This window comes from Lagopus muta, chromosome 7, assembly GCF_023343835.1.
Source record: "Lagopus muta isolate bLagMut1 chromosome 7, bLagMut1 primary, whole genome shotgun sequence".
Classification (NCBI taxonomy): domain Eukaryota; kingdom Metazoa; phylum Chordata; class Aves; order Galliformes; family Phasianidae; genus Lagopus; species Lagopus muta.
This window is the reverse complement of record NC_064439.1, coordinates 21250611-21266432: the sequence shown is the minus strand read 5'-3', so window position 1 is coordinate 21266432 and position 15822 is coordinate 21250611. Positions and strand designations below refer to the sequence as shown.

General features: G+C 39.5%; 1 protein-coding gene across 2 annotated transcripts in view; it reads right to left on the bottom strand.

Moving 5' to 3' along the window:
- ZNF804B (zinc finger protein 804B) overlaps nt 1-15822 on the bottom strand; it is a 213856-nt gene that overhangs the window by 62460 nt on the left and 135574 nt on the right. The window lies entirely within an intron of this gene.

Below are 15822 nucleotides of genomic sequence, written 5' to 3'. Positions count from 1 at the left end.
GAGAAAAGAAGACTGAGAGGGGACCTGATCCAGGTCTATAAGTATCTAAGGTGTGGGGGCAGAATGGCGAGGCCGGACTCTTTTCAGTGGTGAGTGGAGACAGGACAAAGGGAAACGGCTGGAAACTGCAGCATAGGAAGTTCCACACAAATGTGCGCAAGAACTTCTTTACAGTGAGGTGACGGAGCACTGGAACAGGCTGCCCAGGGAGGTGGTGGAGTCTCCTTCTCTGGAAATGTTCAAGACCTGCCTGGATGCCTACCTGTGCTACCTGCTGTAGGGAACCTGCTTTGGCAGGGGGGTTGGACTCGATGATCTCTGGAGGTCCCTTTCAACCCCTACAATTCTGTGATTCTGTGAAAAAGCAAACAAGAAGTCTCCAGGTTCCTCTAGAAATCGCTTCAATTCTTTCCCATTGAGTGTGAAATCATACCAGGAGTTCCATGTGTGTGCTCCCCTAGACAGACTATCTGTTAGAAAAATAATTATTATTTCACAAAGTCTTTCTCAGGAACTTACCAGACAACATGAAAATGCTGAAGTGTGAGATGTTCCAATGTTCCAATGTGAGATACTTGAGTAACTTTTAGAAAGTACCAAGTATCTCTTCTCCCAAAGGAAAAAAAAGAAAACTAACATTTTTATGAACTACTGTTTTCTCTCACTTCACTTAAGGAGAAAAGGGAATGAAGGAATGGTAGATCTTCATGAAAGATTCCTGAAGGAGTTGCATTTTTTATTTTCACCTTAATCACATCATCTGTGTCTAATAGTAGGCAATGTATTTTTTCCTGTTTTCCCATATTGTATCTCAGAAATTCTCCATCCCCAAGTTGTTCAAAGAGTTCTGCTCTGTCTGTGCCTGGATAGCAGTTTTTTTCTTTGGCTCACTGATTCTACCATACAGATGTTGGAGGGTTTTTGTTTTTTTTTTTTTCCCTTTGAGTCTATGCTCTCAGCTCCTTTACAGGTTGGTTTTTTTTTTCAGACTGCCTAGAAGTGCTTGTTCATCAGCATCAAATCTCTAGAGACAAACCCAGTCAGAGCAGTTCTGTTAGGAAACTCATCCCTTAGCTGCTGGGGGACATGACATTTCACAGACAAATGTTACAGTGTGTTTTCCGCACAACACATAGAGAACGTAGATACAACAGTATCAAAGATGTGCGTGTTCCAGCCACTTCTTTTTAGATCCTTTTGTAGACTGATAAATCATTGTAGCATTTTCCTCTCAAATCTACAGAAGACAACTTCAGCATCTCCCACTTTCTTTCAAAATAACGTCAAGCCTAAGCAGTTCGCTATTGGTGATAAAACAATGTGTATTTATAACAAACTGTAGGATATAATGTGGGAATGTGGAAAATGCAAATATGAGATGTGAATATGCCCCCAAAATATTTTTGTGCAATTCTTTATATTCTTTCCCATTTTTTAGCAGCACTACTCCATCTACAGCTTCCCATTCTCATCCTAAAAGAAAGCCTACAAAATATCCTTGTAAGATAGAGCTGGGAATTAAGACATGCAATTCCTCCTAATATTAAATGTCATGGAATCAGTAAGTGGAATCAGGAAGTTTGCTGATTATATGAATCTGGGAGGAGTGGCTGATACATAAGAAGGCTATGATGCCATTCAGCGAGGCTGGAAAGTTGGGCAGCTTGATGCGGTTCAACAAGGGCAAGTGTAGAGTTCCTCCTCTGGGGAGGAAAAATTGCATCAATCAGTACAGGTTAGTGGGTTGACTTTCTGGACAGGAGTTCTGCAGAAGCGGATTTAGGTGTCCTGGTGGATAATAGCATGGCTATGAGCCAGGAGTATACCCTCGTGTCAAGTAGGCAGGTATCCTGGTATCCAACCAATTATTTATCCACTGAATAATCCAGCCTTCAAACCCATCTCCCTCCAATTTAGAGAAAAGATTGTGGTGTGGGACAGTGCCAAAGGCCTTGCATAAATCCAGGTAGGTAGGTGACATCCCATGTAGTTTCCTTTCCTTAATTCACCCATGCCCTCATTCCATTACAGAAAGCCACTAGATTGGTGAGGCACAATCTGTCCTTGATGAAATCATGCTGGCTGTCTCAGACCACCTCCTCATCTCACGTATGCCTCCATTTGTTCCAGGAGAATCTGCTCCATGATCTTCCCAGACACAGAAATAAGGCTCACTAGTCTGTACCTCCACGTGTTCCTTTCTCCCTTTCTTTTAAAATGGGAATGATGCTTCCCTTTCTCTAGTCACCAGGGAGTTTGCTTGACAACCATGACATTTCAGATATGCTGTAAAATTATATGGCGTATCTGTGACTTATTTTCAATGATCATGTTGACAGCAAAATAAGGCTATATGTTTGCATCACTTTCTGTGGTCAAGGTTTAGCAGAAACGTCATAGCCTGAACCTGTGATTGAGCACCTGGTGGGAAGGCAGGGCTAACCCAGGGGAACTCAGGTGTATGCAATGCATCTGAATGACTGGAAGGGGTGCAGCAAGGATCCACCCCTTCCCAAACCTCATTTAAAGGTTGGCAGTGGAGGCAAGGTATCTTCATAGAATCATAGAAAGGCCTAGGTTGAAGAGGACATCAAAGATCATTTAGTTTCAATCCTCTGCTACAGGCAGGGTTGCCAACCACTGGACTAGGCTGCCCAGAGCCACATCCAGTCTGACCTTGAATGCCTTCAGGGATGGGGCATCCACAATGTACTTGGGTGTTGTGGAGGTTTTAATGTGTCACCACCATCTGATTGAAAAACTAACTGAAATCTTCCTTGTCTCAGTTTAAAACCATTCCTCCTTGTCCTATCAGTATCAGCTCCTGTAAACAGTAAAACACTCTTCTGCTGAAGATCCCTGCCTACCTGAGGCCTTCCAAAGGTAAGCGCCTTCTTTTAAATTTTTTTTTTTTATTATTTTTGCATCTCCAGCTGCTGCATTTGGGTTTGTCATTTGCTGCAGCTGAAGACTTACTTTGCCACCCTACTCTTACCATTGTATTTTCTATCACATTATAGCACTATGCATGGTAGTTCAGATTTCAAAGCTAAACTGTGGGTTTAATTCTGCTGCCATTATTAAATGTGTTTTAATTGTATTATCAGCATCAGCTAATATCTTACATGTACCAGCTGAACCAGTGACGATGACTTGCATTGCTTGCTGTAATAGTGTACTATATGTAAAGTGATTTAATATATACTAATATTTAAGAAAGTAAATTGTCATGCTGCTTTATGTTGCCAAGCTAGGTAGCATTCACATGATTAGAGTTTAGCTGCATGAAATCTTCTGATCTTTCTCAATAGCTTGGAGAGAGGGGCATTCCAGAAGGTGATATTTATCACTGTTCTGAATGAAGAGAATGAAAGATGAAGCTCCCAGTAAGATAACAGAACTAGAATTCCAGTTAGTTAATGTTCTGCTCCTCAAAGAGAAGCTAGACTTTGTGCTAGTGATAGAGGTACAGTAAGCATAACCTCTGAAATAGTTATTGATGATTCATCACACCTTGCTGAACTAGTTGATGAACAAACTGTTTCTCCTTCAAAATCTGAAAAAGTGGGAATGACTTCAGATAGCACTGGCAGAGTTCAAGGAACATGAATTGATTTGGACATGTCTGGAAAGGCTCTGGCTGGTTTTAGCTTTTAGCTTTTAGCTTTTCTTTTTTTTCTTTTTTTTTGGGGGGGGGGGGGGGAGGGAAGGAGGGTGCTTAAAGATCTTCATCCAATACAGATGGATTTCTTGAGCTTCAGTTTCTGTGCACTTGAACTCTGTTGTTCTAACAGAGTTGTGTGGAATTTTTCCCCTACATAGATTTGAGAAGTGTCAGCAAGAGATCTTTATAGATTTATTGTGCTAGCTGTTTTATAAAAAAAAAAATAAACTCCCTGTTTTTGTTTTACCTTAGAATTAACTGTTCTGTTAAGGATGCTAAGGATGTTAACTTAAGGATGTTAACTGTTAAGGATGCAATTCGGGTAAATGCAGCACGAATGTCTGCACACTCTATTCAATCATCTTTCTTGGTATATTTCAACACATTTTCATTGTGTGAAACAGGAAAAGCTGAGAGCATGCGACATCAGGGAGTAAAATGCAACATTTACCTGATTGTATATAAATATAAGCAAACATTTAGACTGAGAATCTGGAGAAATAATTTATTCATTTATGATTGTCCGTTCCTTATAGATTTTAAAACTAACTGAAAGATCTCCAAATGATCCTGCTTCTGCAGTTTCAGTGTATCTGGGATACGAAGACAAACTTTGTTTTAGTCAACAAACCAACTCATGGGATAGCAATCTGCCTGTGAACTATTAAAATAAGATGATTAAATTGATCAAGAAAGAAACAGATTATATCAGGTCTGTGTGTTTATGTATGTGGGAAATATTTTGCATTATAAAGGAGGACTTCTCAGAACAGGAATTTCTTAATGCTCACTTTCAGTTACCATTTAGAAGAAAGTTGGGATATCATCAGTAGTCACAGATAGAAGTCAAGCTGTTGAGTGGTTCTACCTGACCAGGCAAATTTGATGTGGAGTGAGACCCTTTCCAAGACCCTGTAGAAAGCATTCCCTTAAACAAATGAAGCTGTTGGTGAATGACTGAACTGCATGGATGTCAGACTGAGATCCTTCTTTTAGAGAATTCCCTTGCCTTCTGCCAAATAATATCGTACCAAGATAATTGCCACCCACAGTTCAAACTCAAAAGTAAAGAGCCAGTTTGCTGGACAAAAGAAGAAAAAGCAAATCTACACCTGTCTCCCAGAAATCTTGTTTGACACTTTTTTTAGTTGTTGTTGTCTTCCCACCAATTCCAAGTGAATCATATTAAACTAAACATTTTTAAATGTTCAGTAGTGAAATAACAATCACTTGTGAATTTATAATCTTTTTGGAGAGGCTGAGGCGTCTTTAGTGTCTTTGAAACAACTTCTGTACTTCCTATCTCTCCAGGATAGGAAGTATCTTTAAAATGGAATTCAACTGGTTGCTTTGTCAAAACATCAAGCAATGCAATTTTCTTAGCAGTAGTCAACTATGTAAGTCTGAAAGGAATGTTAGTATAGTTTTTGTTTACTTTACAGAAAAAAAATAAGTAGTCAATACAGGCATATGTCAGATTCCCACAGCCACCTATCAAGTACTGGTTACAACTACTGTTTGCATTTGGAAGCATGACTTGACTACATAGAGACACACTGGAGCTAGCTTCATATATATGCGATCTGCCAGATCACGCACAGTTCAGATAAAGCATTGCAAGAAGTTTGCTATACTGCTTCTAGATCCAGCTTTGGCTTGAAGAGTATGTCTGATTTTTCAGCAGCATGGAGTCAGAGTGGTGGTGGTTTTGTGTATACACAGTAAATGATTCTGTAAGGGGAATAATAGGAAATCCATTTACATAGGCATCAAAGTAATCAGATACGTACTGCACTGACATCCAGCAATGCTTAATAACTCTGCCACATTTCTATGCCTGATCTGATTCACGTGGAGCCATTTAGACTTCTCTGCTCTGAGCCCTCTGTGGTCCAGTGGATAGACTGCCAGTTATACAGCCCAGCTAAAACCACCAGTATTATCTCCCAGTGTATTTCACTTAGCTCCCTGTTACTCTGAACAACAGAAAAATCAGATGTACTTTTGCTGTAATACTGTCAAGCTGTAGGAACTAATTCTTTTTTTTTATTTTTTTCAAAATTAAATTTTTCTCGTAAATCTCCAGGATAAAATTGTGGAAGTGTTGGGACATAGGTGGGGGGGGGGGGGGGAAGGGGTGTGGAGAACACAAAGAAAAAACCTAAACAGACCTCAAACTGATCTGTTCTGCCTGATTTAGACATGCAGCAAACACTTTTCTTTGTTTAATGATTCAGATTTCTTAGAGTATGTGCCTAAGTTCCACATACAGCTGACAGAGAGGAAAGTGCCTTTAAAGGCTTCAGATCTATATCATCAAGCTGGGTCACATAACTATACACATTGGAAACATAAATGTTTTAACCTTCATACTGAAGAGCAAAAACCTGTGAATGATGATGATCCTAATTTTTTTTGAGAAATCAAAGTGTGGTCTGCTCTTACTTCCTTTGCTACTGTATACCCTTAATATTTCTACAGTGCTTATGACCCTCCCAGTGCAGTAAGGACCCACTGCAAGGTAATGTTGAAACAGCCTCTCGCATCCCAAACACAAGATGTTACAGACAAAACAGCTATTGATTATTTCTTGTCCACATAGTAAGAAATTCTGCCTAAAAGCATCAGTGTAACCTATGTTAAAACACATTTAATTTGGTCTTATGACTGCAGAGAGAAAAATGCGTCAGTACATTTAGGTATCTTGCTGAAACCTCATGCTGCAAACAGCTGGCTGAGGTGAGTGAGGTCCCAAACACAGTAACAGTTTCATCTATGTGGCCAAAAATATTCTGTGATAAAACCAAACTGTATGTTGCAGTGTTTGAGCTGTGATTTTTTTTTTTTTTTTTTTTTTTCCAATCTTATGGTGCAATTTTTGGCAAGATATTTCATTCTCAAGAAATGTTTCAGTGTTTTGAACCCCTGTTCAGTTTTGTCATACACTGTTAAAAGTCTGCATGTCTTTGAAGTACATAAAATGTAGAACTGTTTTCTAATTATTTCCAAAAAACACAGTTAGTATCGCCATTATCATCTCGGATAAACCTTGATTGTTTAAAAAAGGGTCCATGAAGAACAGGCAAGAAGGAAAAACTCCATGTTTTACAAGATGCACAACTTTTCTGCCTTAATGTTACTCCAAAAAGGTATAGATACCCAGGATATGACTTATTTGGGCTCATTTTACAGTTATCAAAAGAACAGCCATGTTGGAGAACACTCAGTTGAGTGCTCCCTCAGCTCCCTCACCATGATATTACAGTTATGCTAGGTGAGACACTTAAAGCAAATTTTTAGATGGCAAAGGCCGGATGAAATAAGTTGTCCCATAAATGAATATGTGAACATCTCAAGATGTGGACCTTGCTCTGGAAGCACTTTCACCTCACATTTGAATGTTATCAATAAAATTATGCTGCCTCACTTTCTGATAGCCTATGAGTTACTTCAAGTATACTGATAAAAGAACATATTGGAAAGAGGAAATCGTTTTTAAGCTGTCAGAAAACATATTCATACTATTGCAGTTCCAATTTGCTGGCCTTTCACAAATCATTTTTCTATTGACTTGACAGTGTTTATTGAACTGTGTCTCTGAACTTTACGGTAAAGACATTACCAACTTTTAAAACAATGAATATTTTCTGACTGGAATAACCACTATTCTGTGTATATATCCCAACACTGACTTATGTCTCTTCTTGCATTTTGTAGTTGTGTGTATGTAATTACTGTGAAGTCCCTGGAATGCACAAATGTTCAATAGTCTTCCTGGATATGCAATATCAAATGCTACTTGATAGTGAAGTGTTTATAGTGCTCTCAGCTCTCTCTGGAATCTGTAGTACAATCCAGAAAAGGGTGACAAAAAATAACAAAAAGTTCAGGAATGGCTTGTCAAATGCCAATCTCATCAGCAATTTTGAATAGTACTTCTGAAGAGACTCAGGAGTTAAATGCATCAAGAGCATATTTTTGACTAATGTAACATTGCCTAATTGTTTTGTTGACAGAAAAAGATTCTGACAGCTTTTTGTATCAAAAAGCTTTAGACATGATTTCTTCCTGCAAGTTCATTTGCAGCAGTTCCTTCTCTGTGGTTAATAGTTATCCATGGTAAAAATGATGGCTAAGATTTGTTTTCTTAGGAGGGAATGGCAGCACAATATGTTTTACCAAAGTAAGCCTCAAAGCAGACTTCTTTCTAAAAATTATTCCTTTGCAAATTCTGATTGAATTCATTGCCTAAGGAGATAAGTGGGTAGAAAACTAGCCGTTATGGTTGTCCTGAAAGCAAGGACCTAGCTTCAGGATATTAGGGAACTAAGTGTATTAGAGGGGTGTTCAATTGCCACGTGAGCTGGGAGCTCCCTGAGGGCCAGGGGCAGCAGTGCCAGGCCCTCCTGCCAGAGTCCACCCTATAACCCCAAACAGGATCAAAAGCCAAGGGGGAACTGAGACCACCCCAACTCCAGGCATCAGCCATTCATGTGTGTGGGGATAAGCTGAGGCTTGGCAGGGTTGTCAACCTTTAGATGGAACAGATAACTGGAGCCCAAGACTGTGCAGGGGAAGGCTGTGGGAATATGTATCCCACATTATATATTATCAGGGAATAATATTATATTATTATAATATTAGGGAATATTATCAGGGAAGCCAAGGCGCAGGCAGAACTGAACTTGGCAAGGGACGTGAAAAACAATAAGAAAACCTTCTACAGGTACATTGCCCAGAAGAGACAGGCCAAAACGGGCGTACCTACATTGGTAAATTTAAAAGGAGAACTGGCTTCAACAGATGAAGAGAAAGCTGAGGTGCTGAATGAGTTCTTCACCTCGGTCTTCACTGGTGGCCAGGATTCTAGTCTTTTTCACGTCCCTGAACCCTGCATCCCCAAACCTCTATGTGGGGACCAAGGAGGTAAATCCCTCCCCACTGTAAGGGCAGAGCAAGTCCGAGAGTGCCTCCTTAGACTGAATGAATACAAGTCTATGGGGCCGGATGGCGTGCATCCCAGGGTCCTGAAGGAGCTGGCCGAGGTGGTTGCCGAGCCGCTCTCCATCATATTTGAGAAGTCGTGGCTGTCAGGTGAGGTCCCGGACGACTGGAGGAAGGGTCACGTCACTCCCATATACAAGAAGGGGAGCAGGGAGGACCCGGGGAACTACAGGCCGGTGAGTCTCACCTCTGTGCCTGGGAAGATCATGGAACAGATCCTCCTGGACAACATGCTCGGTCACATAAAGAATGAGCATGTGATCCGAGACAGCCAGCATGGCTTCACCAAAGGAAGGTCATGCCTAACTAATCTTGTGGCCTTCTATGATGGAGTGACGGCATTGGTGGACGAAGGGAAGGCGACCGATGTCATTTACCTGGACCTGAGCAAGGCCTTTGACATGGTCCCCCACCACATCCTCATCTCCAAATTGGAGGGAAGTGGATTTGATGGGTGGACGACCCGATGGATAAGCAATTGGTTGAAAGGCCGCAGACAGAGGGTGGTGGTCAATGGCTCTATGTCCAGGTGGAGGCCGGTAACAAGTGGTGTCCCCCAAGGGTCTGTCTTGGGACCGGTGCTCTTTAACATCTTTATTAATGACATCGATGAGGGAATCGAGTGCACCCTCAGCAAGTTTGCTGACGACACCAAGCTGAGTGGTGCGGTTGATACGGTGGAAGGAAGGGATGCCATTCAGAGGGACCTCGACAGGCTGGAGGGCTGGGCTCGGGTGAACCTGATGAGGTTCAACACGGCAAAGTGCAAGGTTTTGCATTTGGGCCGGAAGAACCCCAGGCACCTGTACAGGCTGGGAGGAGTGGTCCTTGAGAGCAGCTCGGCAGAGAAGGACCTGGGGGTCCTGATGGACGAGAGACTGAATATGAGCCAGCAGTGTGCTCTGGCAGCTCGAAAGGCAAATGGGATCCTGGGCTCCATCAGGAGAGGGGTGGCCAGCAGGGACAGGGAGGTGATTGTCCCTCTCTACTCGGCTCTTGTGAGGCCCCATCTGGAGTACTGTGTCCAGGTGTGGAGCCCTCAGTACAAGAAAGACATGGAGATTTTGGAGAGGGTCCAGAGGAGGGCGACTAAGGTGATCAGGGGGCTGGAGCACCTCCCCTATGAGGACAGGCTGAGGGAGTTGGGCTTGTTCAGCCTGGAGAAGAGAAGGCTGCGGGGTGACCTCATTGCAGCCTATCAATACCTGAAGGGAACCTACACCCAGGAGGGGAGTAAACTCTTCAAAAGGGCTGACAACAGCAGGACTAGGGGAAATGGTTTTAAGTTGAAGGAGGGAAGATTTAGGTTAGATGTTAGGGGGAAGTTCTTTACTAGGAGAGTGGTTAGGCCCTGGAACGGGCTGCCCAGGGAGGTTGTGGATGCCCCGTCCTTGGACGTGTTTAAGGCCAGGTTGGACGGGGTCCTGGGCAACCTGATCTAAATGTGTATGTTTGGTGGCCCTGCTAGGCAGGGGGGTTGGAACTACATGATCCTTGGGGTCCCTTCCAACCCGGGTGATTCTGTGATTCTGTGTATCCCAGCCTAGCTTCAGCTTCACTGGGGCTGACTGTCCTAGAAGCTGAAATAGGGTCCTGGGTCCCGGGATGTGTTGGGGAGGCCAAGTGGGACCATTGAGACCAACTCATGTCCTCAGAATTGAAACAGGAATGACTAATACCTAATCTTGTTAGACCGTTTCACTAAAGGTAATGGTGTGCTAGGGAAATCTGGAAGTTATAATTTGCATCCAAGTGGATCCAAATGCTCTAGTCCATCCATTCTCAGGATGGGAGGACTGAAAACAAGATGAAAAATGAAAGTTGCTCTTTTCTAAGCCTGCAGTTTGGAATTAGTGCGGAAAATGACCTCAGTTTCATAGGAGTCCCAAATTATGTTTGATTCACTGGCTTAGTTGTGATAACATGGAAAAAAAGAAAATGGAATGGGCAAAACATTTTCAGCTGACCTAGTCAAGTATTGTATCACTGTACATTGGTAAGCTTATTCAAATTTCACCTGGATCTGAAGGCAGCCTACACCTGACTTGAGGCATTTTACTGGAGTGACACAATTAAGGTTTGTCATTTCCGTTGTGACAAGGAAGAAAATGAAGTAGTTATCACTGCATTCAGTGTGATAGCTGACAGTCGTTATGACATTTTTTCTATTTATATTCTGTGAGAAAATCACCAGAGAAGGCAAGAGCTACTTAAGGACAATGTTAGAAAAATGCTATAAAAGGCATAAATTGATTGTGAAAAAAATTAATTTAGACACTGAGGCCAGGAAACTTTATTTCAGAATGGTAAAATGATGGAGCAATCAAGAAACAGCAGTGGGGAGGAACAAAACTCAGTTATTTTTCAAGCTAGAATGCTTTACAGGCTGGGTTACACACCAACAGCACAGGCTGTGGGAAGAGACATGACCCAGTGTTGTAAAAGGTTTAGCCAGTTCTATGCCAACCCAAGCAAACAGGGCAACTGTGCATGATCACTTCTTCAGATGCTGTCAGAGCAACACTGAAAACATTTTTAGATCTATTAAGAAAGGGGAGAAGTGGAAATATGAAAGTGCAATGATGCCTTTACCCACCACACTGTTAAGGCCCCCGAGTAAAGGTTGGTGTCCAAATCTAAACTGTGTGAAGATACTGAATATAGCTCGACAAATTACTGAAGGAAATCTAAAGGCCCAAAACCAAGCCTGATATTCTGAAGCACTTCGATGTTGCTTATTGAAAAAGCAACTCGCCTTCCTTTGGACATCTAAAACTAGGTCTGTGATCTAAGCCAGTCCTCCTTTAACAGTAGTTAAAATAGTTAAACAGTATGAAGTTGGAACAGTTACACTGGTCAGGAGCATCTTCACTTGCCAGTTTTAGATGAGAGTAAATACTTCTGTATGTTTATTATATTTCCTTTTTAAAAAAAAAAAAAAATCAGCTTAGTAGATTGTTCATTCAGTTCACATCCTTAAATCGGAAAGTAATAGGGTGATATATGGTATCTACATAACTGCATTAGAACACTAACAATTTCATAGCTTGAAGTTTTTTGAGTATTTGTTGTATTTTTTTAAAAAATGGAATAATTAGAAAAATTAGAATAATTAGAAGCTGTCTGGAACATTATAAATGGCCTACTGCTTTTTAAGTGGTTTAACCTAAGAACTTATGTAATGCAAAGCAATACCAGAACATAATATTTTGACGTGCTGACCTTGGAAGTTTTAGGTCAACATCTCAAACAGTTTTGACATTAGTGTTAGCAGAAGGACACTTTCAGGCTTGATTTTAAAAACAAAAACTCGGTAATACTGTTGAAAAACTATGGCTTTGGTGAAAGGGGCTATTAGTGTAAGTATACTTGAATTACACCAGGGCTTCTTAACACATTAGATGTCCCATAAAGAAATCAAAAGATGTAGGTCAACTTGGAATGAAACACTCATCTACCTCTGCTTTTCGAGACAAGGCCAGCAACTTCTGAAATATTTTTCTAATGCACTTAAAAACTTCCATGTTGCTGCTTTCACTTCTTTCAGCAAGCTTATTCTTGTGCCTATTTATTTGAATACTGTTTTTCCTTAATACTTCACTCATGACGAACTCATTACTTTTTACACAGAAATGCAAACATACAGCTATTTACTTTCCTTTCCAGTGCAGCCTTTAAAAGTTTTCAAATTATTTAAAATATTCAAAGAATGTTATCAGTTTTTCTCCTACAGGCAAAAAGAAATAAAACATTTTTCAGTTTTTAACTCATGTAGACTTCCCATAATTCTCACTATAGGTGAGGACCTATATTGTATAGCTTATTATATGTATAGGTATATAATACGTATAGGTCACAAATATTATAGGTGAGCACCTATACCATCTCTTTCCAAGTGGCCCATCAACTTACTGCAAACCTAAAGCAAGTTATTTTAATTAAAGACCACAAGGATATTCAGCTGAAGAATTCAATTATGAACATTAATAATTATTTCCTTGCCTGTGGGCTGCAATATCATTTTGATGGATTCTAGTCCAAAACTTGATATTACAGAGTTTTGTTTTATTTATATCATATAGTATATTATGAGCACGAGACTACTTTTTTTTCAAGAAACCTTTAAGCAATCTTGTTATTTCTTCCAGAGTTTTTTTATTGACTTACTGAGACACGCTTTTTTTGCATGGATTCTCATTCTTTGGGATGTCCTTTGCGCATCAATTTTTTACTTAAAATGTTAAGCTAAGTTAAAATGAAAAAAAATAAGCTCATTACAAAATTGCTCACTTATTGTATTAGCAAATTTCAAATACAATGTTGTATTGCTGTTTTTTGGTGTTTTTAAGTTAATTTTTCCTAGTAAAAATAGCCTCTTAAGATAACTATAAAATAATTATGAATATTCTCATTTAAAGTAGATATTTTTCTGTCATTTTGATTTATGGTCATCTTAGGAACTTTACAGTTATAGAATACAGTAAACAATTTCCATCAGTGTAAAGAGAAATGGCTTTAATACTGCAGATCTTCAAAGGTGATAATAGTTCTAAAAAGGCTATATTAAAAACTCAAGCACCTTTATCTTGATCTATTATTGCCATGTGAACTAGACACAAAAGATTGGATGGTAGGGCCTAACCAGGGTCAGGGTTTGATCTGACCAAGGTCAGGTAGTTGTACTTCTTTCCTTTCTCTCTATGGCTTCTTCAACACTGAATGACCTGTTTTGTTAAAAATAGCCCCATCCTTGAGATCTTAAAAGTCAGACAATTTCTACTACTTCTCCTGCCTCGTATGAATATGGTTTTACTGTTACCTTTTGCTGCATGAATTTTGGGATCTATTTCAGTACTCTCAACTTATTCAAGTCTGGGTTACTTAGCACTATAACATATATTAGCATCACATTTAATACTCATACTTTCATTTATTTCAGTATCTTTATCAGCCTTCTTCCCTGATTTACTTGCCCAAAAACACTTTCATTCCTTTAGTGCTGATTACACAAAACTATTGAAAAATATGAAAAAGTTGTGTATTTTTGATTTTTATGTTAAAATAATCTCAGTGCATGAATTCACTGTGTTTCTTGTTCACTATCTCCTCTTTCTGTTTTATTTTATTTCTTATATTGGAGCAGGGAATGAACAATCAGAAAAGTCTTGGGATAAATTCTAGTATGGTAATAGTAAGACGGTGAGTTTTGAAGACTCATGAATATTCTTGTCAAAAATTATGCAATGATTTCTGAAAAACCATTTCAGTCAGCACTTTCTGGAGAACTGACATTTTTCTTGCCATTTTCAACTTAAAAGGAATTATTTTTTTCTCAGATTAATTTTTTAAACAATTGCACTGGATTTATCTTTAGCCAAACAGCTTTGTAGTACTGATAAAATATATTATTGTAGCTCCCTTATATGCTTAACTTCATGAGAATTTTATTAGACACTTCAGGATCAGGGTACTTCCTTGTTTTTCTTGTGCACTGGCTCATCAGTTGATCAAATATTAGTTATTCTATTAATTTTTAAAACAATGCAAAATTCACAATTGAGTAAATAAATCTTTGTATGTGGGACTGTGAAAGTAATATCTCCTCTTTATTTCCATGGAAACTACGAAAAATAGAGCACTATTTGATGGAGCAAATTCTAAGCTACAAACAGAGTTTTTCAACATAGTCACCACTATTAGCCCTGTATTTTTAACAGTGATGAACAAGAGCCTGTATGCAGCACTCATAAAAATAAATAAATCTGTGCTGGTGAATGTAATCCACTGCTCCTGTCACCACTGCTGGAGCATAACACGCACCACCTCACTGTGCACACAAAGACTGATTGGTCTACAGAAACGTTCAACAAACACTGAAGAATGTCAGTGGATGCATTTTTTTTCCATGTGGAGAAATTCAATTCCACATCTTTGCTTCATCTGCACTTCCACGTCAGACATCATTTTGTCGGTCTGCCCCTCTGCTGCCATCTGTCGTACAGCATCAAAATATGATGATATACTGGAGGGAAGGTTCAACCTCCATTGCCATACCATCAACATCTGGGTTTGATGTCTTGGGCTAACATGAAAAAATAGGAGGCATTACTTTCGGAGCAGCCTTTGTAAATGCAACAGCATAATTTAACTATCTTCACATCATTGATTAACTGGTAACTCTAAAATAATGGAAAATGAATAATTTGCTATGATAAAAAAAAAAAAAAAGAAAAACTCTTTTCATCAAGTATAACAGGGTCACTCTGACAATAAAGTGGTTTGGTAGATCAAGCTGCTGAGTGACTTGCATTCGTTACTTCTGACTCATCTTCAGTCCATCTTCCTGACAACTTCTTTAATGGTGACTGCCCATTTGTTCATGGTGATCTATGCTCCTCTGCCTTTCAGGACTTGTGCCTTGTTTTAGTTTCTCTCTTGGGCTCACAGCAAATTGCAGTGCAGAATCCCCTTTGAGAAAGAGCAGTGCTTGACTTTGTGGCAATCTTGGGGGAAGGAAAAGCAACCAGAAATTTTAATGCAAGGAGTGAAGTTTAACTTCTGCGGAATCTTCTTTCACAGACATATGGCACTTCATCTTCTTATCAACATTGGATTACACAGGATGCATATATTAGTGGTAAGACTCCTCTATGCATATCTTTAAAATGACCCTCATTTTACTTCAAGGCATTCAATTGTTCCTTGTTTTCTCTATTAGTATGCTCCAGTGAAAATCAGCATTCATCAGTAGAAATGTCAAACATAACCAAGAATTTCTTCAAAGCCATTGTAATAAAAAGAAGAAAAAGAAAGATATTGTATAGCTTCACTTTTCTTCAATCTGTCCTTCATTTATGGTACAGTTGTCCTTGATTCCTTTGTTGGAGTTTTAAATGAATACTCTCTATGAAAAGAGTGAACAGTATTATGTACAGATTCTCTCACATGATGCTTAAAAGAGTATTAAAAAACAATGACAAAATATGCGTCTTTTCACACTGAAAATCTCTGTATAATCAAACCTGACTTATTTCATGCATGCAATTTGCAGTGTGTTTTGTTAATTAGCTTCTTTCTGGTGCCTCTCAAGCAAGAATCAATTTTTCACAGGATCATCTTTTCCCTGCTTGTAATAAGTAACATTTAATATTTGC